Source organism: Macaca nemestrina, chromosome 4 (assembly GCF_043159975.1).
Source record: "Macaca nemestrina isolate mMacNem1 chromosome 4, mMacNem.hap1, whole genome shotgun sequence".
In the NCBI taxonomy this organism is placed as follows: domain Eukaryota; kingdom Metazoa; phylum Chordata; class Mammalia; order Primates; family Cercopithecidae; genus Macaca; species Macaca nemestrina.
In genome coordinates, this window is record NC_092128.1 from 188,188,199 (window position 1) to 188,213,966 (window position 25,768).

The following is a 25,768-nucleotide window of genomic DNA, read 5'->3' on the forward strand; positions in this document are numbered from 1 at the left end:
ACGGGCCAACAGACCTGGCCTGGGGTGCGGCGCTGTCAGGCCCGGCCTTCGGAGGGGACGCCACCCTGACTAGTGCAGGCAGCCCCCAAAACAGTATAACTGGACGAATTTATTGAAGGATGCCAGTTACCAAAAAAGAAAATACTAATGCCCATTATCTGTTAAATTTGAGATTAATTTGTTATCATGTGTCCTCACACAGAAAATTCCAGGCCCAGAGAGCCAAGCTGGTAAATCGTATTTAGAGAAGAAATAATAGGAATCCAGCCACTCAGACGGTGGAGGAGGAGGGGCCGCTTCCCTGCTCGATGTATGAGGCCAACATTGCCTTGATAGCAGAGTTGGACATCACCGGTCACAGACCAATGTCTTTCATGAACCAAGACACAGAAAGCATTTCTAAAAATTAGCAAATGGAATCTATATCTGCCTGTTGTTTACAAAAAAAGCCAAACTTTATAAAATACTTGAAGAGATTTATTCTGAGCTAAATATGACCTCAGCCTCAGGAGGTCCTAAGAACTTGTCCCAAGGCGGTTGTTGTACTGCTTGGTTTTAGACGTTTCAGGGAGACAACATATCAGTCAGTACATGTGAGGTGTGCATTGGATTCATCCAGAATGTCAGGACGACTCCAGGAGGAAAGGCCTCCAGGTCATAGGTGGATTCAAAGGTGTTTCTGATTGGCGATTGGTTGAAAGAATTAAGTTACTATCTGAAGGCCTGGAATCAATAGAAAGGAGTGTCTGGGTTAAGGTAAGGGCTGTGGAGACCAAGGTCCTTATTATATGGATGAAATCTCATAGGTGTCTGCCCTTAGAGGCAATACATGGCAAATGTTTCCTATTCAGACCTTCATAAGGCACTTGATTCTCAGCCAGTCTCCTCAGGATCAGAAAAGGAGCTGGAAAGGGAAGGAGAGTCTACAGAATATGAATTTTCCCGCAAGACACAGCTTTGTGGGCCATTTCAAAATTTGTCAAAGTGATATATTTTGGGGTAAAATACATTGATGCTTTGAGGGCCTGCTGTCACGTGATGCTATGCCAACGTCAGATTGGAACTTGCTGTCTTGCTGGTATAGAGTCTGCTCTGTCAGTCTAATAGTCTGTTTTAATGTCAGTCTGGTCAGCTGCACCTGAACTCCAAAGGGAGGTGGGTATAATGAGGCATGTCCAATCCCCATCCCTTCGTGGCCTGAACTCGTTTTTCAGCTTGCTTTGGAATCCCCCTGGTGGAGAGGAGGGGGCCATTCAGTGGGTTGAGAAAGCTTAGAATTTTATTTTTGGTTTACGCTATGTGAAGCAAAAATTAAAGTATTTAACCCTGATAGGGTTATTTTTAAAGCTGCAGGAATCAAGGCAGGTTGCTGTGGGTAAGAGGATAGATGGGCAGGTCATGTAGCAGGACGAGCTGTGGACAGAACCCCTCAGATACCGGGTTAAGGAAGAATTTGGCTTTATTTGGCCGGGAGCTTCGGCAGACTTGCATCTCAAGAACTGAGCTCCCTGTAAGGCAGAATTCCTGGCTCTTTTTAAGGGCTTACAACCCTAAGGGGTCCACGTGAAAGGGTCGTGCTAGATAGAGAGCACATGTGGCTAGAGTGGGGGGGTTAATCTTTTAATCTCAGACCTGAGGTCATCAGTGGCACTGGCTGGTCTTGCCACTGACTTCATTCCTGTTGTTTTTCAACTTTTCCTTCTTCAGAGACAGGAGACAGTAAAAGAAATGGCCTCGCTCCTCAGTCAGAGCGGAGTCCTGAGCACCCAGAAATGCCAGGTGATGGACAAACGCTTGGGAAAAAAAAAGACCTCAGTCAGACACAGAAGCATGAGCTTTAAAAGAAAAAATAAGATATTGAACTTCACCAACAAATAAGCGTTTCTGGTCTTCGAAAGACACTTAAAATGAAAAGGCAAGCCATTGACGAGGAAAATATTCAGAATAATGGATTTGATAGAGGGCTGTATGTAGAACATATAAAGATCTTTTGAAATGCAGGAATCTGACATGAAGATGGTAGCCAGCCTGACACACAAAGGAACCTGAATGGCCGACGGACAAGAAGGGAATTCTAGTGGCCAATGGGGACAGGAAGGGAAGTGAATGTGAACATCTCAGTGGGGATACCGTTATCACCACTGGAATAGTCCAATTAAAAACATGGACACCAAGTATTGGTGGGTGAATGGAGTGGCCGGAACCATCATACACAGCGATGGGAGCTGCACCCTTTGGAAATCATTTCACAGTTTGTGCTCCATCCTGGCCGAACCCACAGCTGGAGTCTTTCCAAAAGCCGTGACAGGGGAGTTTCCACCAGGGAGTGCCTCAGACCATCCTGAGATGGGGCTGGTTGGGATTCCAGGGAAAGAGGCGATCGTTGCCAGGGTGATCTGTCCAGAGCACTTACTAGGGGATCTGGCATAAGGAGGGCTGCAGTGTATCCTCAGGACAGATGGGACAGATAGCATATCTTTGGGACAGACAGCAGGACGGGGGTTCCACCCAGGTCTGTCTGCCGCGAGGGGGTGGGTGTGGAGTTGATATGAGAGTTTAAGGAATTTGGACCAGGGCTGCTTTGTTTCAGGGTTTTGGGCAGTGACCTAAACACCTTTATCAGTGCCTGGAAATGTTCACGGCCCAGCTGGAGTTCAGGCCTGTAGGGAAGACTTGCAACTGGCCGAGCTGCAGAGTGGTCAGGGCACAGAAAGAAAGCTGGAAGCTGGGGACACGCCTGCCATATGACCCAGCCGTTCACCTTTACCTGGGAGAAATGGCACCACCTGGCTGAACATACCTGCCTATACACCCGTGAGTCCTCCTGGACAGGTGATGTGACCTCTTGTAGCCTTGGAGGAGCCTGACACTCCCATGGACAGGCCAAGGGGTTTGCCTGGGCCCTGTGGATACAGAGCCCCTTGAGTTGGGTTTCCCTATGCAACCCTGACCCCCCGGGGGCCCACAGCACTGCAGTCCTCCCCGCCCACCAGGAACCCACAGCACTGCAGCCCCCCCACCCCAGGGGCCCACAGCACTGCAGCCCTCCCTGCCCCACTGGGGACCCACAGCACTGCAGCCCCCCCACCCCGGGGACCCACAGCACTGCAGCCCCCCCCCCACCGGGGACTCACAGCACTGCAGCCCTCCCTGCCCCACTGGGGACCCACAGCACTGCAGCCCCCCCACTCCGGGGACCCACAGCACTGCAGCCCCCCCCCCACCGGGGACTCACAGCACTGCAGCCCCCCCACCCTGGAGACACACAGCACTGCAGCCCCCCCACCCTGGAGACACACAGCACTGCAGCCCCCCCACCCTGGAGACACACAGCACTGCAGCCCCCCCACCCTGGAGACACACAGCACTGCAGCCACGCCCAGGCCACTGCCTCCGAAGACAGGGCTGCTGCTATTTCTGTGAACAGACACTCCTTCCAGATATCGGTGGTTAATGGCTGGGAAGTGACCGCCCAAGCAGAAGCTGACCCTCTTTATGAAGGGGGCCACAGATCACCCCGAAACAAATCCACAGAACAGCCAAGGCCACATCGGAACTGAGTGGGCCATGCCCTTGCCTCTGCGCTGCTTGGGGCCAGGCCTCCCTGACCCCGCTGGCTCTATTGGGAGGACTCAGGGTGGAGCTCTGCTGGGCTCAGTGGCCTTCACAGCCGGGGTCCTACGGGCAGTTCTGTGATCACAACCTGGAGGCCACAGTCCACACCCCGGCTCCAGCAGGCCCAAGTCACTTGTCCGTGGCAAAGGCCTGGCCTTGCTTCAGGCCCCGGGGACTCTCCCCCTGCCCGCTGTTTCTTCCCGAGTAACAGAGGCAGGAGAGCAGGTGAGCCACATGCCGGGCGCCGCAGCAGGGGGCACTCAAGCCTGGCGCCCCTCCGCCTCTCCGTGGTCTCTGACCTTTCTTCTCCCTGCCTGGGCAGCCTCCATCAGGCTGGGGAGTCTTTTCTTGACCCCTGGATTAAATTCCTAATCAGGAATGACCCGGAAGAGGTCTTACGAGTCTTTCCTCAAGAGAAGAAAGTCTGTGCCTGAGTATCAGGAAGTGGCCCCATCCCCTGCACGGCACAGTCTCTTCTGTGACCAGCAGCTCACAGCGGAGGAGCTGGCGGCCCCCACAGGCCACTGCCCCGAGGCCGCCACGAGAGGGCAGGAGAGCCCTTCCCGGGAGCTCTGTGCCGGGGGAGCAGGAGAAACGCAGCTCCACCAAGCACAGCATGGATGTGTCCAGCAGGGAATGAAGAGAGGGGCCCCAGCACAAGAGAGAAGTGCACACTGGTCGGCCCCTGTCGGAGTCTCTCGTGTCCCCAGCGACCCCTGAGAGCAGACCCTGGGCCTCTGTAGCCCCTCCTGGAGCCACTCCTCAGCTGCTGACCTGCTCCCAGCTCCTCCGCGCCCCGCCCAGCTCCCTGCAGAACCTCACCTGAGGGGAAGGAGGCCCTGTTTGGGCTCAGACACAGCAGGTGCAGCTTGTGGTCCTGGGGCCACACCTGTTAGAGCCCATCCTTCCACCCCTGCTGGGCCCTGAGTGTCGTCCGTCTCCGCAGAACTCAGCAGGGTCAGCTCTGGGCACTCCAGGCCCCCAGCCCCCTGAGTGAGCCCTGGGCCCGAGGTAGATTCGGGTCACAGGCCCCCCGGCCAGAACACCCACAGCAGGTGGATGTGTGGGGACTGGATGTGGGTCCTCTCCTAAGAGACGTGCAGATGGGGAGAGGCCGGGCAGGTCTCAGCTGGAGCATCTACCCGTCACCACCTCGTAGCCTCCTGGCCCAATGGGGGTGGCCCTGGGAGCAGGATCAGCAGTGAAGAGCAGAGAAAGGTAGTTGGAGACGTCACCATTGCCCCCCGAGACCAGCCTGCCATGGAGACAAGGGAGCTGTCCCTTGGCAGAGGGGGGCTGGCTAGTGGGAGGGACAGAGAGTGGACTCACCGAGGACCGCTGAGAGAGCAAACGCCAGGGACCCCGTGCAGGACTGCTTCTCTGTTTGCACAGTGAGTTACCAGGTTCATGTGTTTGGAGTTTCTGGACTCATTGCAAAGTTCCACCCCTGCACATCGCAATTCCCCAGTAATCAGATCCTGTCTTTTGTGCCTGGAAGTGCACAGGGAGGGGACAACTTTGTAAGTCAGTGGCAGGGCAGGGAGTTCCGGTTCTCCAGGGCCAGAGGCTGTGCTTAGAAGGATTTCTTAGCAGGAGCTTTGGGGCCCCCAGTCAACACTTCCCCACAGACAGCCTGGCCAGCTTTGTGGACGGAGGAGGCGCCCGAGAGTCCCAGGCCACCAAGTGACCAAGACATGAAGGCACCCAGGATTTCCTGGGGGTGCACTGATCTCAAGGAAGCCATGTGTGGTCAGATGGGGGAACCAGCGCCCCAGGGGGTCTGCAGCACAGCAGGGCCTGCCCTCCTGGGTGAGACTGGTCGGCGGCTGTGAGGATCTGTTCTCCCGGGGGCCACACCAGCCCACCTGCCCTGAAACAGAACCCGAGCCTTCTGCCTAGGGGAGCACCTGGGCACCTGCCTCCTGTCCTGCCCTGGACACATCCCAGCGGCTGCACATGGGGGAGGCACAGCCTGGGCTGGGGGCCAGGGGGGCACTGTGGAGACACTAGACCTGGGGGTGACAATGCCTGCTCAGAACTTCCCCCTACACCGGGGCTTCTCCAGCCTGAGCTCTCCTGGGGAAGGCAGGGCCTGTCCTTCCTCAGCACCGTGGGAGGGAGGCAAGGCTTGCGGTTGAAGCGCCCCCAATACGGGACTCCAGGAGAGAAAGTACCACATCTCAGGGAATGAAAACAGAGACTGGGCTGCCCAGATGCATTTGGTGGCTCAGAAATCATTAGAAAATGTTCTGAGCCCCCGATTTTGGCTCTAAGAGGGACTGACCGGCTCGTGACCGCTCCCCCGTCTGTGCCTCGAGAGGGGAGTGTTCCGCACTGGCGGCAGCTTTCCCTCCAGGAGGAGCTTCACAAACATCCGCTCTCTGCGGGGTCGCCTCTCCGTGGCCTGGGGCCGCTGTCGGAGGCAGGCTCTCCAGCTGCCGTCATCTGGGAAACGTGGGGGGCGAGCGGGGGTCACGGATGGGGCTCACTGGGGACTGTGAGCATCTGTCCCACAGGACTTTCTGAGATGGAGACGCTGGCAGAGGTGAAAAGTGCGTCATGTGCTTCGCTGAACCCGGCTGCGTATTTATGTTTGGAGGGCTGGTTTCAAGGACTCCTCTTCTCCCTCTCCAGTGATGGCGTCAGCGGAAACGCAGACGGGACTGGGCTGCTGGGGTTTCCTCCCTGGAATGAAGCATGGCCAGAGGATTTGCTGATTCACGAGCAGGCCCTGGTCACCGAGTTCAGGGTAACAAATCCATACAGGTTCTGAGCCCCGTAGCTCCCTGAGCCTCAGCATAAACATCGTAAACCTCCTGGCCCTGGCAGTGTCTGTTTCATCCCCTCCAGAGCAAGTGCAAGCGTGAGATTTAGAGATTCTAAGAGAAGGGCCAGAGGTCTTGAAAACGACCTTCATTCGTTCATTCATTTGATAAATTGGGGTGGGGGGGAGACCTCCGTGTCCTGTGTTTAGTGAGGCCTGGGATGCAGATGTGAAGGGCGCTGCGCTCAGGAGCAGACCGAGGTGTAGACGAATCGCTACACACCCACCTCGGGCCCACAGAAGGCAGGAAGCTGTGGGTGTGGGGGGGAGACCCCTCCACATCACGTTGACGGTGTAGGCAGAGTGACCAGCTTCTGCAGGAGTGGAACCTGCGGGTTCTTCTGTGACTTGTGTAACTGTATCTTCTGCCCAGTAGTTAGTCTTTTCCTTTTGGGACACTGGTAGTTTGGAAGTGGTTTCTTCCATCCATTGCCTGCCTTTTAGCTTTGTCGATGGGGTCCTATTGTAAATCTGGGTACATGTTGAATGTGAACAATAGTTATGAGGTGAGTGCCATGAGTTCCTGTGTGCCTGTCACCCAGCCCGGCCACGAGAGGTGCTGGAGGGACTGTCCACATCCCCCTTTCTTAGGACGCCCGAGTCTCGGGTGTGACTTACAGGGTATTTCTTTTTTTATTTATTTATTTATTTATTTATTTTTTTTTTTTATTTTTTTTTATTTATTTATTTTTTTTTTTTTGAGACGGAGTCTCGCTCTGTCACCCAGGCTGGAGTGCAGTGGCCGGATCTCAGCTCACTGCAAGCTCCGCCTCCCGGGTTCACGCCATTCTCCTGCCTCAGCCTCCCGAGTAGCTGGGACCACAGGCGCCGCCACCTCGCCCGGCTAGTTTTTTGTATTTTTTAGTAGAGACGGGGTTTCACCGTGTTAGCCAGGATGGTCTCGATCTCCTGACCTCGTGATCCGCCCGTCTCGGCCTCCCAAAGTGCTGGGATTACAGGCTTGAGCCACCGCGCCCGGCCAACTTACAGGGTATTTCTTATGGCAAGACGGTTAAAACAAACTTCGGCGTCTCTTCTGTCCTATGGCTCTGGCTTCTGATGTTCTAAGGGCATTCTCATCGGCCAGGGCTGAGAACAAAATGACATAGACTGCGGGGCTTCAACAGCAGAAACTTACTCCCATGGTTCTGGAGATAGCGAGTCTTGGATCACCGTGTCGCGTGGTCAGGTTCCTGGTGAGGGTCAGATTCCTGGCTAACGGAACCACCTTCCCAAGGCTCCCTCTCCTGATACCGTATCCCTGGGGGCGAGGCTTCAACACGGGAATTTGGGGGACGCATCAGCACTGACTCCATCTCAAATGGTTAGTTCTTTAATCCCCTGGAATGTTGTCTGGGGTTGTGTGAAAGACGGGACTAACATTTTCTTTTTCAAATACATAGCCAGTTGTCACATCATTTATTGAAAAAGGAATCTTTTCTCCACCGACTGACATGAAATGCTACCATCGTCGTAAACAACATTCCGGTAAATACTTAGCGCTGTCTCTGCTGTGTCCGTCCTGACTCATGGGGCCGTCTTCTGTTTCTGCATCAACTATGACAACTTTACAGCAGGCTGCCTCCCCGAGGCCGTTCAGAAGCATTCCTCAGTGGGTCCTACACATTTCCTCTCCCACGTCAAGTTTAGAAGCAGTGTCAAGACCCACAGCAGTCCTGCGGGAGTTTTAAGGGATGCGCAGAATTTATGGGGACAGTTGGGAAAACTGACATTCATGTGACTTAGATTCCTACTACTTGGAAATGGATTCTGACTCTCAACGAATTTAGAGCTTTGGCAGAGTTTTAAAGATTTCTTTGATGTCCGACGTGCTCATTTCTTGGTTTGTTCTTGAGTATTTTCTGAATTTTTATGAAATCCTCAAAGTTTTTGTTATAATGAATGGGATACTTTCCCATAAAATGTTGTAATTCTGTATTGCTGTTCTAAAAAACACTGTTGATCGATGTATATTGATGTTACACTTGTGATTGTAATAGTTTGTCCGTTCATTATTTTGAACTTTTTGGATAAACAGTCATATAATTATGCAAGTAATTATAGTTGTGTCTCTGCCTTTCTAATGTTTATACTTTGTATATATTATCAGGTTGGCCAAGACTCAAGTATAAAATCAAGCGTCTTTCTCTTGTTTCTGACTAATGGGAATGATTCTAATGCGGGGGTTTCCAAACTGGTGGCCAGGGGGCCAAATCCAGCCTGTGGTCTCTTCTTGTAGGTGGTTTTATTGGAACACAGTTATGCCCATTCTTCTACGTATTGTCTGATGGCTACGTTCAGGCCACAGCAGTAGCGTTAAATAGTCCGGACAGAGGCAATATTGCCCGAAAAACCTAGAATATTCACAATCTGAGCCTTTACAGAAAAGTTTGCTGATATCTGTTCTCGTGTATTAAATACAATGTTTGTTACAAGTTAAGGAAGTTTCTGACTGTTTTTAGTTTTCTGAATATCTCGTGATTATGCATGCTTTAAAATTAGGACTAAATATTAAATTGACCTGATGCTTGTTAGGGGCCTATCTTTTGAGATGCCCCAAAGTTCCCCTCTTTTAGTCTCTTCATGTAGTGAGTTGTACTAACAGATTCTCTAATGCTGAACCATCTTTGCTTTCCAGAGATTTTACTTGCTCCTGATGGATTGGATTCTGTTAATACTTTTATTTTTGGGTGATTACATCCCTATTATAAATAATACGTCAGCATCACTGTGTGTAGATGTGTGCGTGTTATTCTTGCCATTAGTTTCTCAGGTTTTTGGTTAACTATTGATGTGCTTTGGATCTGTGTCCCCACCCAAATCTCATGTTGAATTGTAATCCTCAGTGTTGGAGGTGAGGCCTGGTGGAAGGTGGATGGGTCATGGGAGTGAATTTCTCATGAATGGTTTAGTACCTTCCACTTGGTACTGTTCTCGTAATAGTGAGTTCTCGTGAGATCTGGTCATTTAAACGTGTGTGGCACCTCCCCGACCCTCCTGCTTTTGCTCTGGCCACGTAAGATGCAGCAGCTCCCCCTTCACCTTCCGCCATGATTGAAGGTTTCCTGAGGCCGCCCCAAAGCTGAGCAGAAGCCGGCATCATGCTTCCTGAACAGCCTGCAGAACCGTGAGCCAATTAAACCTCTTTCCTTAAAAATCACCCAGTCTCAGGTTTCTCCATAGCAATGTGAGAATGGACTCACACAATTATATATTACAGAATGAATTGTGATACTTTTGTCTTTTTCTGTGCCTGGAAATAATAGTAATTCTTAGTAACAATTCACCTGTATCAAGTTATTCCTGTGCAGCAAACACACTTCTATATATTTTACATGAGTCAAGTCTTTAACCTGGAATCAACCCTGTGAACTAGGTATTGCTTTCATGTCCATCTGGCGGATGAAGAGGCTGAGAGTTTAAGTAGTCTGCCTAAGGTCACCAGCCACGGGCGGGAAGATGGGATTTGGACTGAGCAGTTGGCCTTCAGAGGACAGGTTCCTAAACGGTCGTTCTGTCTCTCCGTTGCAGAGGTCAGTCCCGCATATTCCCGTATAAAACTGCCTGAGCTTGGTGCTTTTTTAAAGGATATCATTTGATTACTTTTTTTTTTTTTTTCTGTTTCCTGCCCATGTCCCATAGGGCTAATCAGATTTTCTATTTCTGCTTGAGTCAATGTTATACTTTATATTTTCCTTTTTGTTGTTGTTTTTAGATTTTATTTTATTTTTTGAGACAGAGTCTCACTCTGTTGCCCAGGCTGGAGTGATCTCTGCTCATTGCAACCTCTGCCTCTCAGGCTCAAGCGATTCTCCTGCCTCAGCCTCCTGAGTAGCTGAGATTACACGTGTGTGCCACCTCGCCCAGCTAATTTTTGTATTTAGTAGAGATGGGGTTTCACCATGTTGGCCAGGCTGGTCTTGAACTCCTGACCTCAAGTGATCCACCCGCCTTGACCTCCCGAAGTGCAGAGATTACAGGCATGAGTCACTGCACCCAGCCATACTTTATATTTTCTAAGAAAATCATCTGTTTAACCTGGCTTTTAAAATGTATCAGTATAAGCCAGAACATGGTAGTTTTATAATTGAAAAAACCTGCCCCGTTTGTTCTCTGTTCCTCTCTCCCTGTGACCCGGGGACTCTGTGTGTCCCAGGTGTCTGCCTGTGTCTTCCCCGAGGTCTTCTGGGTGGAGACTGGGGAGCAGGGGCCAGTCCACAAACACACCTCATGTTACCGTTCCCTGTGGGAACCCTCAGCTCTGTGGCCGTCTCAGATTAACACCCACTCCTCCTGCAGAATTTGAAAGGAGAGTTGCTATCACCAAATCCCTTCGGGTCTCAGCATTTACCCAAGTCACCTTGATTCCAGAGATGGCTCTTAACTTGCTTTCTATAAACCAGTACAGAGTGTGTCTGACGGCACAGAGGAAAACACTGCCAACACAAAGTTCCTGAACATTTTAAAGAGATGACACAGATGTTTTTTAAAGTGATCTAAATCACTGGAAATGCCCCTTTCGCCCTATTTTGTCAATGGATGGAAATGTGTTGAGAAAGGTTCTTATTGTAAGAGAAACACAACAGAGTTAAAGCTACTAATGCCAATGCAAAACTGGGGAACAGCTGGGTGTGGCTCATGCCTGTAAGCCAAGCACTTTGGGAGGCGAAGGCAGGAGGATTGCTCAAGCCCAGGAGTTCGAGACCAGCCTGGGCGGGATGGCAAGACCTCGTCTCTACAAAAAAACATTTTTTTTTTTTTTTTAAATTAGCCAGGGGTGGTGGCAGACAACTATGGTCCCAGCTACTCAGGAGGCTGAAGTGGGAGGTTGACTTGAGCCCAGGAGGTGAGGGCTGCACTTTTGATTTTGTTTGTTTGTTTGTTTGAGATAATGTCCAGCCTGGATGACAGAGCAAGGTCCTATCTCAAAAAAAAAATGGGGGAAGATCCAGAAAAGTAGGGGACATCAACAATCAACACACTGTAAAACTATAATCGCAAACACAGTGATGTGTGTGTGCAGCTCACGGGGGCTGAGTGTGTGTGACGCTGCGCAGGCTCACGGGCCCCGGCACGTTTCGGCATCTGTCATCCGCAGATAAGGTGCTGCTGCCGGAGCCGCTGGAGCAGCGTCTGCGCTGGGAGGAAGCCCGTGGGGCTCTTATCATACCCTGCTCTGTGGGAACCTTCCAGACAAGACGGTCACTTCGGGGCAGATATTTCCTAGAGGGGCTTAGAATCAAAATCCCGGAATGAGGCCACAGAATGCTGAGTGGTTTCACAATCAAAATAGAGTTTATGTCAAATATTGAATATTAACAGCAACTAAAGCCAGCCTGGACTGAACAGCTGCCAATGCTCAGCCTGGGCGGGGGCTCAGGACAAGGGGTTCTTATGGAGCCCCTCGAGACCCCCAGGAGGTGGATGCTGCCGCCAGCTCTTGATGGAGCCCTTGGGCTGCAACAGCAGGAACTGAACCCCAGGGGCTTTGGGTCTAACAAAAGAATGTCTGGACATTAGCGGCAAAAGCAGGCGGGTGGGGAAGCGAGCGCAAGCGGGGGTGCCCTTGATACTGGCTACCCCTCCACATCTCTGTCTGGGCCTCTGCACACGGCACCTCTGCCTCCGTCCTCTGCACGCGGCACCGACTGCTCCGGGGGCGGCCCTGCCACGGTGAGCGGAACATGGTTCGAGGAGGGTGGGCCGGGGACAGGGTGACCCATGGGTGCAGGTGCCAGAACTTGCTGGAGCTGGCTGGGCTTTGGGGATCAGTCACCTGGTTCTGCAGATACAGAAGTATGTCAAGTAATCAGCACTTTGACCAGGGCAGGACTCGGATCCAGGCTGGCAGCTGCCCAGCCCAGGGCTCCTCGTACCACCGTGTGGGCCACACACTTTCCAAATAGGAGAAGGTTCAGAAGGTGAAGTCTGCGCCCAGGACCTGCAGAGGTGAGAGGTGAGAGGTGAGAGGTGAGGGTCAAGCATTCCATACCCCGAGGTCCCTGGGGCCCCGCCCCTCTGCACAATGACAGTCGTCTGGAAGAGGTTTCCCACAGCTGGCCTTCCCTCCAGACCACTCGAGGCTCCCATCGATGGAATGTTCATCCTCTAACTGCAAGGTTTTTCGCAAACCACAACTTTCTATCTTAATCTCATGAAACTGGGAATCCCAGACCATGAGAAAGTCAGGAAATGGCTTTGAACACCGGCAGGCACTGCGCGGCGCTGGGGGCGGGGGCCAAGCCTGGGAACTGTCTCTGCTGAAGGTCTCGGCCCCACATAGCCCGTCCCTCAGACCCACGTGCGGCTCATCGCCTTCGGCGCCTCTTTTTCGGAGCCCCCCTACCCAGAATGTCCCGCCCCAAGGCACGCAGAGGGTGCCCCTGCGGGGTCTCAGGCACCTCCTGACTTCCCGTGAGTCCTGGGCGCCACCTGCAAGAGGTGAAGACGCCAGGACCGTGGCTTGGGTCTCGGGTGGCTCTCGGGTCAGAGGGCCGCCCTGCACCCTCACCTGTCCCAGAAGCCCCCACTCCCGCAGCTGCCCGCTCCCCTCCGGGGGCCTCAGCTCTTCTCTTGCTGCCTCCCCCAGGCCTTGCTCCTGCCTCATCCTCCGTCCTCCTCCGCCTTGGCATCCCATTAGCTTAAGACCACCCTTCAGCACTGCTCAGCCCCAGACAAAGCAGAGCAAAACTCAGAGTCGCCCTGAGACCCCCCAGTCTCCGGTCGGGCCTTGCTTCCTGGAGCGCTGCCCCTACCTGCTGCCTGGTGTGACCTGCCTCGTGCCACCCCCGCGGCCCCAGCTGCCCCTGAGGCTCCCTGGGTGGGGGGTCTGCGGCCGCCTCCCTGTCTTCACTGTGGGCAATCCTGTGGCTTCATCCACCCCAAACTCGCCTGCTCCTTGGCATCCACTTGATTTGTCTTGTGCGGGGCAGGTGCTCTCTTCCCCACACGGGGCCTCCCTTGAGGTCACCTGCAGGGGCCTCTGTGGGTTTCCTTGAGAGGGGCCTGTGGGTCCTGCCCCCCATCCGACACTAAGCGTTGTAGGACGAGGACGAGGGACTCACATCGGGGAGCCCCTGCCACATTCAGGCCTCACAGCAGCCCTGGGGGTGGACGGGTCCCCAGGGTTGGCCATAGCCCCCAAGTGCCTCCCCGTGAGCCATCCTGACCGCCAGAAGGCCTCCGGTGACACCAGCACAGTCTCCCTCTGGGTTCCCACACTGGCCACAGGGCACTCAGGGGCAGGCTTGGCCGGAAGTCTGGTCCAGGAATTGGTACCGACTTTTCCTGGCTTCTAGAAGGTTCAGCTCTGGCCAGGGGTCGGGCCCAGGAGACAGAGCAAAACCCAAAACCCCCTGAGACACCCACCTTCTCTGGCGGGGCCCCAGAGACCTCGGGGTATGGAACACTTGACCTTCACCTCTCCTCTTTTGAGCTGCAATCTGGGGCAGGTGTGCGCCTCCCCACTCAGCCCGACAGGAGGCTGATCTAAGCCCTGGCCCCGCGCATGGCCACATCCCGGCAGCACGGACCAGACGCAGTCCCGACTGCGCCCGGCACCTCCCGTCTCACAGCTGAAGGTAACCCGGGTGGTGTGGGGCTTGTCCGGGCTGGCGGTTGCTGAGGAGAAGGGACACATGTGCTGACGGAAATGCAGGCCCAGCTCGACGGCGGGGTCAGGGTTAGGATTTCCACGTCATCGTCATGAAGCCTCGAAGCGCTGCCTGTGCTTAGCAGTTAAAACATTCACTTGGAGATGTTCAGTTTCACAGACGGCCAGGAAAGGGCGGGGTGGTGCGAAGCATTGCTCCCCAGGGCACGCGGGAGGCGGCCCAGCCCTCGCCAGGACGCTCCCCCACCTCCCTCACTGGGCTGTGGCCCTGGGGACGCTACCACTGGCCTCACACCCTGGAACGTGGATGGGCCGCTCTGGCCTGTCTGCAGGGGAAACGGCTGTCACTTCCATCAGAGACGACGGATGCAGCAGGGCCTGTCTGTGCCAAAACCAGAGTCGAGGCGCGTCCCGGCAGCCGGTGTGTGGGGAACCCATCAGTCTCTGTGTGGACGGTCGGGGAGGCCCGATGGCTTTTCCTTCCGTTCCTGTAGGCCCGAGGCCTTCCCCGAACGCACTCGTGACTGGGGCCCGGCCAGCAGGCGTCCAGGAGTCAGCGGCTGCTTGGGGAGCCAGGGCCTCAGGCACACGAGCAAAGGCGATGCTGGCAGGCAGACTGGTAGCTGGGAGCGAAAGGCGTGGCAAGGACCCTCCTGGTTGCTGCTGGAGCCCCAGGCTCGTGAGTCGCCTCTGTGTCCTGTCCCCTGCGTTGGGCAGCTTCACCTGCTCAACCTGCCCGGCCTGGGTGTTTCTGCTTCTAAGCGCCCCCCTCACAGTGGTCTTGGGAGGCTGACGTGAGAGAACCTGGCTGACTGCAGTCTCCAGGGAAGCCGGCATTCGGGGCACACAGAGGTCCTGCCTTGGTGCCCAGCCCTGGGACACCCCACAGTGAATGCCTCCTCCGCACGGTCTCCGTGTCCCTGAGCTCCTGCTCAGGCCCCCAGAGCTGGCACTAAGGGTGGATGCAGCAGCTGCTGCACAGGACACGGATGGCAGAGCCCATCCGAAGGGACACGCCACCTGGAAGCCACTTGCACCGGCTCTGTCTGGTGTCTGCCATGGGAAGGACGTGCCGGAAGCCCAGGGGCGTGTGGGAGGCCTGGGCCTCGGGCTGCGCCCTGGTACGTGTCGGGGGGACATGTTCTGTGAAGGTGCCGCAGCCACCTCACCTCCTTTCCATGGGTGAGCAGCGTCCTTGCCGGGGGTGTTCCCGGCAGAGGGAGGAGAGCATCACCCTTGGGCCAACACTGCCACCAGCAGCGTCTGGACCACAGAGCTCAGCATCAGCAGCTGCTCCGCTGGACCCAGGGTGGCGAGGGGCTGCGGGCGGCCCCCATCCAGCAAATGTCAGCACCTGGTTATTAGTGATGTTTAATGACAGAAGTGTGGTCACAGCGAATTCATCGTCCTTGGAATTTGAGGCATGCTCTGCCCAGTGCAGTGTCAGGGCTGAGTGGGGCCCCCAAAATCCATATACTGGATCCCCAACTCCCAGGACCTCAGAGTGGGACTGGATTTGGAGATGGGGCTGTAAGGAGGTGATTACAGTAAAAGGGAGTCACTGGGGTGGCCCTGTCCGGTTTGACTTCCAAGGAGGAAATGAGGACTCAGAGAGCACAGAGGGGCCCTGGGAGGACGGGAGGAGCTGTTGACTGCCAGCCAAGGTGATCCTGGAGGCCCTGGCCCTGCAGCATCTGGATGCTGGGCCCCAGCCTGCAGGACTGTGGGAGAATCAGTGTGGGACGCCAAGCCCCTGTGCGTGGTCCTCTATCCCCGCTGCCGAGCAGGCTAAACTGACCGCGAGGTTTGGGTGACACTGGGCTGGGCTCGTTATTGATCAGCCCTTGGGCACTGTGAATTCAGCCATTACTCCCTCCCACATCAACCATCTGCCTGTAAACAGGGACTCTCGGACAGCCCTTTCATGAGGCACTAATCCCACCCTTCAAGGTAGAGCCCTCAAGGGCGTTCCCACCTCAGCAGCTCCCCCAGCCATCACACCAAACACAGCCCAGACCAAAGCCAGAAGCTCTCTGAGCTCCAAGGACCGGCTTGCGCCCCCACCTTCCCGCCATGTTTACCTCTCCTACTGTCATCTGTTCAGTTCCAGCCAGACCACGGGGCTTCTCACCGTCCCTCCCACTGCGGCTGCCGTCCTCTGGCCTGGACTGTCTTACCCTTCCACCCTCCTGGCTGAGCTCGCCCGTCTCCTTGGAATGCTCTCACAAGCCCCCTGCCAGAAGGCGCTCGTCTGGACCACCTGACCCCACGGGCCCCTCCCCTGCTCGCTTGGCCACACCTCTCTGTGAGATTGTCCATCTGTGGCAGCCGTGGTGTGGGTGAGTTTTGTCCTGCTAACTCTCCTCCATACCTGCTCCATGCCTGGCAGTGGTGGTCCAGGGGCTGGGTGCCCAGGGTAAAGTGGGGAAGAAGGTGATAGGCACCCAGCCACATGCTCCGTGCCCACCGATCCCTGGGGCCAGCCAGGCTGCAGGTGCCCTCCCCCAGGTGAGAGTCCACTCGGTCTTGCGATTCCAACAGAACAGCCCTTCTCTCCTTCTTCTGTGTGTCTCCAGGGCCAGGGAGGAGATGCTCTGGGCAGAGAGCCCAGGTGGCATCTCAGCCTGGGAGTGATGGTGCTGCCGTGGTTCCAATGTCTGTGTTCCTCCGAAATCCATATTGAGACTGAATCCCCAGTGCAACAGGGTCCAGAGGTAAGGCCTTCAGGAGGGTTAGGCCGTAAGGGTTCCACCTTCAAGGGTAGGATTAGAGCCTTATGAAAGGGCTGTCTGACTGGCCAGGCCCCTTTTGCCCTTCCATCTTCTGCTATGAGAGGACACAGTAACAAGGGGCCATCTTGGAAGCAGAGAGCAGTCCTTCCCAGACACCAAATCTGCTGGGGCCCTGGTCTTGGACTTCCCAGACTCCAGAGCTGTAAGCAGAACATTTCTGCTCTTTACGACTCACCCAGTCACAGATACCTTCTTACAGCAGCATGAAGTGGCCGCGGCAGCCTGGGCCCTCCCAGCCCCACCATGCTGCTTCCTGGAGATGCTGGAAGTGGTGGGGGACGCCAGCCACACAGGGTGCTTCTCGCTTTTAATTTTACTTTTTATTTCAAAACAATTTCAAATACACCAAAAAGTTGCAAGAACAGTACAAAGAGTACGTATTCTTCACCTAGAGACCTATTCGGGTTTTACCAACTGTCCCAATAATGCCTTTTTTTTTTTTTTTTTTGAGAAGGAATCTCACTCGGTCCCCCAGGCTGGAGTGCAGTGGTGCAATCTCGGCTCACTGCAACCTCCGCCTCCCGGGTTCAAGCGATTCTCCCACCTCAGCCTCTCGAGTAACTTGTACTACAGACGTGTACCATCACAGCTGGCTAGTTTTTGTATTTTTAGTAGGGACAGCATTTCACCATGTTGGTTGGTCAGGCTGGTCTCGAACTCCTGACCTCAGGTGATCCGCCCACCTCGGCCTCCCAAAGTGCTGGGATTACCTGGATTGTGAGACTTCATGCTCGTCCTCAACCTGGAGCAGTCTTCAGTCTTTCCTTGACTTCTAAGACCTTGACTCTGTGAAAAAGAGAAATACTCTCAATTAGGGTTTATTTCGTGGTTCGACCCAGGTTGTCAGTGGAGGGAACTGGTTCATCCGGGTTGGGAGGTGGGCGTACTGATGCGTTCACTCGGAGGGTCATTGACCTTGACCATCTGGGGAACGTGGCATCTGTAGGGGTCTCCACTGGAAATTCCTTCCTTCTCTATAATTCATACACATTTCGTGGGAACACTCAGAGGTGATGTAAAACCCCGTTCTTCACTCCACTTTCACCACGAGGTTTGGCATTGACTGATGTTCTTGTTGCCTGAATTAATGGTGACTGCAGCGGCTGCTGGGGGGAATTCCTCATGCCGTCACTTATCAGCTGGAATTCTACTGGGGTGGGTGAGCTTTCTTTTTCCCCCATTTATTAATTAAGTAAATTGACATCTATATAGAACCACAGAGTCTCATTTTATGCACGGGCCATCATCTGTTCCTGTCCTTATTTAGTTTATTTTGATGTTACGTTTGTCTCAGCGGGGGGCCCTTCAGGCTGGCATCTATGTCTTTTTCATGTCCATCCATGTTTTCTGGCATTTTCTTACTTTGCAAACGCATGCACACACATTTCATCTGCAGATTCTTCTACCTATTTGTATTGGGAACCCTGCATTCTGGTGCTTCCAAGTTGAATCTAATACCACGTGCGCCGCTGTGGCTGCCTGTCTACATCGCGCCTCCAGTCGACCCTGCCGGCCTCCCTACACACGCTCACGTGCTCGGCCTCCTGTGTGTAGCCGGTCTCCTGACCCATGGGGCTCAGACCGGCCTAGAGGCTGCGTTGCCTAAAGCTGCCCTCTGTCCTGCTCCAATGCCTCCTCCATGGAGCCCAGACCCCCACCGGGCTCCCTCCCTGCCTGCGTGGGAAGGAGGGGGTCTTTCTGAATCCAGCTTTCTCCGAAGCGAGGGTGGAATCTCTCGTGGAAGGGGGGCCCTCGCTCTGCCGCACCCTCTGCGGGAGGCAGTGGTGAGGTGCAGGCTCTGCTAGTCCTAGGGCAGCTGTGCTCAGGCCAGACAACAGAGGAAGGGGCGCCTGCAGAGGCTGCAAGGTCCCCCAGGCCATCCTTGCTGCCCCATCCTCAGGTGCCATGGGGAGGACCTCGCAGGGAGCCTGACTGGTTCACTGTCCCTCCTGCTTCATCTCTCACTCAGGCCCCGGGACTCTGCCCCAGCCAAAGCCAGCGTGGGCGATTCATGGCTCCCCGCTGCGGCAGCTGAGCACCATCAGAAGTGACCCCATTTGTGACTGTCTTGGCCTGAGAATGTTCCACGGGTGAGAGCGTGCCCCTCCCTGCAGCCAGTGTCCCAGGCTCCCCCGCAGCCCCGGCGGGGGCTGGGCTCAGGCACTGACGCAACAAGAAGGAGAGCGCTTGTCTCCGGGCAGCCCAGGCGGCCAGACAGCCGGTCCACTTAGCTTCGCTACTGCAGCCACAGCTGCCCAAGGCGCACAAAGGGCCCTTGTTCCCACCCAGCATGTGCTCCGGGCGCCCCCCGCCACGACCTCTCCCGGACATGATTAGGTGTGGGAACTATTTTCCTTGGGGCTGCATTTGACATTTGCCGTTCATTTGGGAGGAGGCGTCTGAACCGAAGGAGCACCCTGCAGCCTCCCCTCTCCATCCCCATCTCAATGCAGAAGGTTTAGAAGCAGGCGGCCCTGACACGCCTGTGACCCCAGACAGGCCTGTGCAGCCCTGGCCTTCATTGCCTTCCACTCAGAACAGGAGAGGCTGGCCCAGGAGGGCAGCGGGCAGAGAGGACGACAGGAAGATGGAGCTGGGGTGCACAAGCACACACATGCATGCATGTGCAAATACACATCAGGAATACACGTACACAGATACACTCCAAGAATATGCATGCATGTGCAAATACACATCAGGAATACACGTGCACAGAAACACTCCAGGAAAACACAGCACATATGCAAACCAGGAACACACGTGCACAGACACACTCCAGGAATGTGCATGCATGTGCAAATACACACCAGGAACACACGTGCAGAAACACACTCCAGGAAAACACAGCACATATGCAAACCAGGAACACACGTACACAGACATGCTCTACGAATATGCATGAACAATACACCAGGAACACACGTGCACAGACACACTCCAGAACACACACAAATGGCAGATGTACAAATACACACCAGGAATGCACACGTAGACATGCACAAAAAGACGGAGTGCTCTGTGTGGAACAGTGAAGACACGCAACCTGTTCCCTAAGGACATTTACTCACATGTTCACACCCACAGCCCAGCCGGCCAGCCCCAGCAGAGCTGCAGCCTCATGAAAGCAGGGGCTTGCTGTCCAGTGGGACTTCAGGGCCTATCTCCCACCTGCCCCACTCACGGGCTGCCCATGCCCTACTCTAGTCCTCGCATAGTAGGACCCAAGATGCATTTGGGCCCAGCAGGAGGGAATGTCCTGGTGTGTGAGGAATGGCAGCCGGTGGGAGCTCCATGAACTGCCTGGCCCCAAACCTGCACTGGGAGCATTGCTGAAACTGCCCTCAAAACCACAGTTGAGAGCCGGGTGGGCCCTGGGAGTTTACAGTGTGCTGGGGCAGTGGGAGGACGCTCTCATAAACATTGGAGAAGATTGCAAAATCGTGGACGCGAAACGTGGAGCTAGAGTTCAGTTGTAGGCTGGGGCCTCTGGCGGGACTGGAGCAGCCGGGGCAGTGCCTGGCAAGCTGGGCTGGGTCTGGCGCCCCTTTCTACCTGAGCCCAGGCTGCCATCTGTAGATAACTGCTGCCTGCCCGCTGTCTCGTGCTGCTGAGGGGCTGAAAGGGTCCTGTGGCAGAGTGGGCAGGGTGGCGGCCGATTCCCTTTTCCTGCAAGGGACCGTTTTCCTGAAGTCCACAGCGCTGGTGCCATCCGGCAGCCTCGGCCCTCCTCCAGCCTAGCCGCCCCAACATTGTGTTTGACTCCCGGAGCCTGTGGATGGAACCCTGCCTAAGAGGGAGTCTTGTGGGTGAGGTGAGGTCAGGCTCACGAGGCAAGGAGATGGTCTGGTCTATCAGGGCGGCGGGGGGGGACCTAGATGACATCTCAAGGGTCCTTAGGAGAGAGAAGAGAACAGGGCACAATCCAGCCAAGGGACTCCGGGGCTTCCAGGAGCTGGAGGAGGCAGGAAGGATCCTCCCCCGCAGCCGTGGCGCCCTTGGAGGGAGGCAGCCCTGTGACGCTTTCCTTTCAGACTCTGGCCTCGGACCTGACGAGCACATTTCTGGTGCTGAAGGCATCAAGTTCGTGACACTTTGTTACCGCAGCCCCAGGACACATGCAGACAGTCACCTTGACCCAAAGTAGCACATTTTATTCAAATTTCACAAAACTGAGGACGAGGGGACATTCCAGCTGCCCAGAGAAAAGCTCATCTGACTCATCTGTAGGAAGATGAGTTACCAGTAATGAGTCACGGCTTTTAAAATGTCCAAAAATACCTGTTTTTTCTTGAACTTTTAGTTCTCACTACCCTGATCAGAAAATTAAAAACAAAACAACACTTCGTGGACCAGCCCCGACAGCCGCCGTTCTGTTTTCTCCAGGCCAGCGCTGAGCGGAGCCGAGCTGGGGAGACCTGGGCAGCGCCAGGGCTGGCCCTGCTGCTGCTTCCTGGCTTCTGGACCGGGCTTCCTGTTGGCTCAGGGCCGGGGAAGCCCAGCCTCTGAACAAAGTCAGGGTCAATATCTGCGTCCCTGCCCTGGCCAGGCACTGCATCTCACAAGGGAAAGACCTATTTATCCTTAAATGGGAGAGAAGACAGAATCCCAGAAGGGGGCAGTGACCCAACTAGGTTCAAAGGGCTGCCCCTGGGAAACCAGCCGCTTCTCAACCCCAAGGCAGCCTGCCCGCCCCGGAGAGCCCAGGATCCCCAGACACTTTCAGGGCATGGTGCAGGGCCCGTGAGCAATGCTGGCTTTAGGCCTGGACAGCAAGGGGTGGCCCTGGTTAGAGATGAACTGCACTCCCTGCCAGGCACCGTCCTGGATAATGGAGACACTCTAGGAACATGCATGTGCACATGTACATGCTTGCACACACGTGCACACATATGCAATTTACACATGCACACACAGCCGTGTGCACACATTCATACACACATCATACACATCCACACACATCCATATACATGCACACACATGCACACACATCCATACACACATCCATACACATCCACACACATCCATACACACATCCATACACATCCACACACATCCATACACACATCCACACACATGCACACACATCCATACACATCCACACACATCCATACACACGTGCACACACATGCAATCACCCAAACACACACAACCATATGCACACACACATCCACACAGGTGTACACACATGCAAAACATGCACATGCAGCCATGTGCATACACATGTGCACACACATATACACACATACAAGCCCCCACATGCTCTGCATGCATGCAGCCATGTGCAGACACATGCACACACGTATACACACATACAAGCCCCCACACACTCAGTGTGTCCACAGGTGGAGGTGGGTGGGGAGGGTGTTCCTGGCCCTGAACACGAGTGTTCCAGGGAAGCTGGGCAGGTAGGGGCGGCTCTAGGATGGCGGTGCCCAAGCTCAGCCTGGCCTCTGACTTCCTGGCTGCTGCCCTAAGGACCAAATCCCCAGAAGCAGGGTGAGGACATCTGAGAACCGGGCTGCTCCGTAGCAGACCCATAGACCCTGATGCATGGCTGGGCACCCTGGCCTTTCCCAGAGCCTGCAGAAAGAAAGAAGCCTAAACAAACTCATCCACCTCTCCTGTCCCAAGATGCCTTTCGATCCAGGTCAGCCCAGGTAAATCTGTGTCCACCAGCAGCCTAGTCTGCTCCGGAGGCAGAGGCTGGCAGTTCCAGGAGACAGATCTGCCACCTGGCAGAGGTTGTGGGAGGTTTGCCACCACTGGTTGACCCCCTTGTACCTGCCTCTCCTCCCAGGGAGCAGGGATGAGTCAGCTGCCTGGCCCTTGGACTTAGGAAGCATCAGATGCCTCTGAGAAGGCTCCTCCAGGCCTTAACAGGCACCCTCAGAGGCTCAGAGGCTCCTGAAGACGTGAGAGAGGCCTTTGCCCACCCGCGCATCACAGAGCAGTGGTTCACGCCTGTAATCCCAGCACTGTGGGAGGCCAAGGCGGACAGATCACCTGAGGTCAGGTGTTCGAAATCAGCCTGACCAACATGGTGAAACCCCATCTCTACTAAAAATACAAAAATTAGCCAGGCATGGTGGCAGGTGCCTGTAATCCCAGCTACTTGGGAGGCTGAAGCAGGAAAATTGCTGGAACTCAGGAGGTGGAGGTTGTAGTGAGCAGAGATCACACCATTGCACTCCAGCCTGGTCAACAAGAGTGAAACTTCATCTCAAAAAAAAAAAAAAAGGTGAAGGAAGGGAGGATTCTCTCTCTCTCTTCCTGACTGCTTGAGAGGTGGCATCTTCTCCTGTCCTCCAGCTGGGACTTGAACCCACAGCCCCCGTCGCGTGTGGGCCTTCAACTCAAACTAGAACCACAACACTGGCTCTCCCGGGTCTCTGGCTTGCAGATGGCAGATCGTGAGGCTTTTTAGCTTCCAAAATCATGTGAGCCAACTCCTCAGAACAAAATTCTCTCTTTCTCACATGCAACCACATATGCGTAAACATATATGTGAGTGTTTTCCTGCCCTCTCATATCTGCTCCATCGACTTATTTCTCTATTCCTGCTTCACTTACTCTCGTTTTCTTATGCATGTCTGTTAACGCAGCTTGTCCTTCTTAGCTTTTTTAAAACAGACTTTATTTTTTAGGGAAGGTTTAGGTTCACAGTAAAATCAAGCAGGCAGTACAGAGTTCCCATGCACCCTCTGCCCCACCACAAACATGCAGCCTCCCACCATCAACACCCACACCAGAGTGGCCCAGAAAACATGTGTACACATGTGTACACACACACACACACACACACACACACAGCATGTCCACAGGTGGAGGTGTGTGGGGAGGATGTTCCGGGTCCAGTAACAGCACAAACACATGAATCCATCCACCCATCCATCCATCCATCCATCCACCCATCCATCCATCCATCCACCCACCCATCCATCCATCCATCCATCCATCCATCCATCCATCCATCCATTCAACGATCCTCTTGGCTCTGCTTCTCTGGAGAGCACTGTGCGCATAGATGCACATAGATATCTCCACTTGATCTTCAACCCCGGAGCACAGGCAGTGCAAGGGACCAAAAGATAGGCTTTTCAACAAATGGTACTGGAACAACTGGACATCCACATGCAGAAAAAATAAATGAATCTAGAGACAAATCATAAAACCTTCAAAAAAATTAACTCACAATGGATCACAGTCCTAAATGTCGAATGCAAAACTATAAAACTCCTAGAAGGTATCGCAAGAGAAAATCTAGATGACCTAGGGTTTGGTGATGAGTTTTTAAAGTACAACATCAAAGGCTGATCCATGAAAAAAAAATTGGTGATAAGCTGGACCTCATTAAAATGAAAACCCTCTGCTCTGTGAAAGACAAAGTCAAGAGAATGGGAAGATGAGCCACAGACTGAAAGAAAGTGTTTGCAAAATACACATCTGATAAAGGACTGTTATCCAGAATACATAAAGAACTCTTAAAACTCAACAGGAAGAAAACAAACAATCCGATTACAAAATGGGCAAAAGACCTGAACAGACACTTCATTGGAGAAGATGCACAGATGGCAAAGAAGCACATGTAAAGATTGTAAGAAATGCACTTAAAAAAACAATGAGATGCCACCACACACCTGTTAGGATGTCAGATTCCAGAACACTGACCACTGAATACTGGTGAGGGCGTGGAGCAAAGTTTGGCATTCACTTATCACTGGTGGGAATGCAGAATGGCACAGCTACTTTGGAAGCCAGTTTGCAGTTTCTTACAAAACTAAATACATTCTAGCAATTACATTCATTGGCATTTACCCAAAGGAAGTGAAAATTTATTTCCATACAATAACCTCCATGCAGATGTTTATAGAAGCTTTTTTCATAATTGTCAGAACTTGGAAGCAACCAAGATGTCCTTCAGTAGGTGAAAGGGGTAGGTGAACCGTGGCACACCTAGAGAATGGAATAGGATGAGTGCTAAAAAGAAATGCACTGTCAAGCAGCCAGGAGAAAACATGGAGGAACCTCGATTACATATTACAACGTGCAAGAAACCACACAGAAAAGGCTGGACGGTGAGATTCTAACAACATGACACTCTGGAAAAGGCAATATTGTGGTCGCCAGCACTTAGGAGGGAGGGACAGACTGGCAGAGCCCAGGGGATCTTCAGGGCAGCGAAACCACTCTGTGTGGGACTGCAATGGTGGATCCACGCCATTGCACATCTGTCCAAATCCATGGCACAAAGAGCACCGAGAGCAAGCCCTCGTGTGAAGCAGGGTCTTTGGGTGCTGACGATGTGGCCATGCAGACTCATGGCTTGTAATAAATGGGCCACTCAGGTGTAGGTGTTGATGGTGGGAGGCTGCATGTTTGTGGCGGGGCAGAGGGTGCATGGGGACTCTGTACTGCCTGCTTGATTTTACTGTGAACCTAAACCTTCCCTAAAAAATAAAGTCTATTTAAAAAAAAACTAAGAAGGACAAGCTGCGTTAATAGACATGCATAAGAAAACGAGAGTAAATGAAGCAGGAACAGAGAAATAAACCAGCAGTGTGGAGTGGAGAGGGCAGGTAAAGCTCCACGCAACTGTGGGAGTCCCATCTGTGACAAGGGTGGTTTCTCAAATGAGGGGCGTGCGATGGACTCGGCAGTACACGTGAAGTCAGACCCTTCCAAGACTGAACCAAGAAGAAGTTGAATCCCTGAATAGACCAATAACAAGTTCTGAAATTGAGGCAGTAATAAATAGCCATTCCTCCCATTCCTTACTTCATTCCCAAAAACATGTTTCACAGGCAGTAAAAGCCTAAACAGGAAAGGAAACTATAAGATATCAGAGGATGGGAGTTCACTCCTGATTTGGGTGTCTGCTCGTCTGTTGTTGGTGTACAGGAATGCTTGTGATTTCTGCACATGGTT

The 25,768-nt window shown here is 53.8% G+C and overlaps 1 long non-coding RNA gene across 1 annotated transcript; it reads right to left on the bottom strand.

The window, feature by feature from the left end:
- Nucleotides 1-5,346: 5,346 nt before the first annotated feature.
- Nucleotides 5,347-6,094, bottom strand: LOC105472927 (putative uncharacterized protein encoded by LINC00205; the record flags this gene model as incomplete). The annotated part of the gene is made up of 1 exon (XR_011621788.1): nucleotides 5,347-6,094. It is a non-coding gene; the product is annotated as a putative uncharacterized protein encoded by LINC00205 (long non-coding RNA).
- Nucleotides 6,095-25,768: the final 19,674 nt, after the last annotated feature.